This window comes from Oncorhynchus masou, chromosome 14, assembly GCF_036934945.1.
Source record: "Oncorhynchus masou masou isolate Uvic2021 chromosome 14, UVic_Omas_1.1, whole genome shotgun sequence".
NCBI classification, from domain to species: Eukaryota; Metazoa; Chordata; class Actinopteri; order Salmoniformes; family Salmonidae; genus Oncorhynchus; species Oncorhynchus masou.
Window position 1 is genome coordinate 1,053,566 of NC_088225.1, and position 852 is coordinate 1,054,417.

Sequence of the window (852 nt, forward strand, 5' to 3'; positions counted from 1 at the left end):
AATCAGTGGACTCAGTCGAGACAGAGCACAGCACCTCATCCTTCTGGCAGTCATTTCCCAGCCAGGCTTCCTTCAAGGCAGATGCCTCAGCAGATGCTTCCTCACTGGTCTCATTGGAGACGGTGGTAAAACTCAGCTCTACTAACAATGCTGCATTAACAGCTGACCGTCAGAACATTGCTGTGACTCAGTGCAGGTCACAAAGGCTGGCTCTGTGTCCCCTGCTGCCAGACTGCTGAGGGGACTCCCATTGATAGAGCAAAACTATTATCACTATATTTAACAGACAATTAAACATTCAAATACGTTAAAATTAAGTATCATTATTTCAATTAATTGATTAGAGAAATACATTATTGCAAACAAGTGGATGTCTGCGGTTAACAGCAGCGTAAGGTGCCTTCAACTCTATCAAAGACAGCGAGCTTTCAGAACAAAAGCCAGAAGAAATCTTCCAATCCTCGTAAAGGAAAGAACTTCAATAATTCAGTGGCACCCCTGCCTGGTAATTTTTCCTAACATCACAGGTTACCTTTGAATTTTGTGTGGAAATCAGTGAAATCCATTGTGGTGAAATATGTTAAGCTGTGTACCATTTAAATACAGGTGACAGCAGCTATTACAGGCCCGTCAGAGTACTGATCTCTTGTTGATCTGTACTGTAGTTTCAGCTGCTACAGAGAAACACAAGAAGCACTCCTTTGGCTCCCGCTTGTCCTCTGCCTTCGCCAGGTTCTTTTTTGGATGCTGTGGTAGATCAGACTGTAGAGAATAATACCAGACATATTTTAACACTGGGTTTAAATAGTAAAACCCACATGAAAAAAATAAACAAACATAATTGCACTCAAG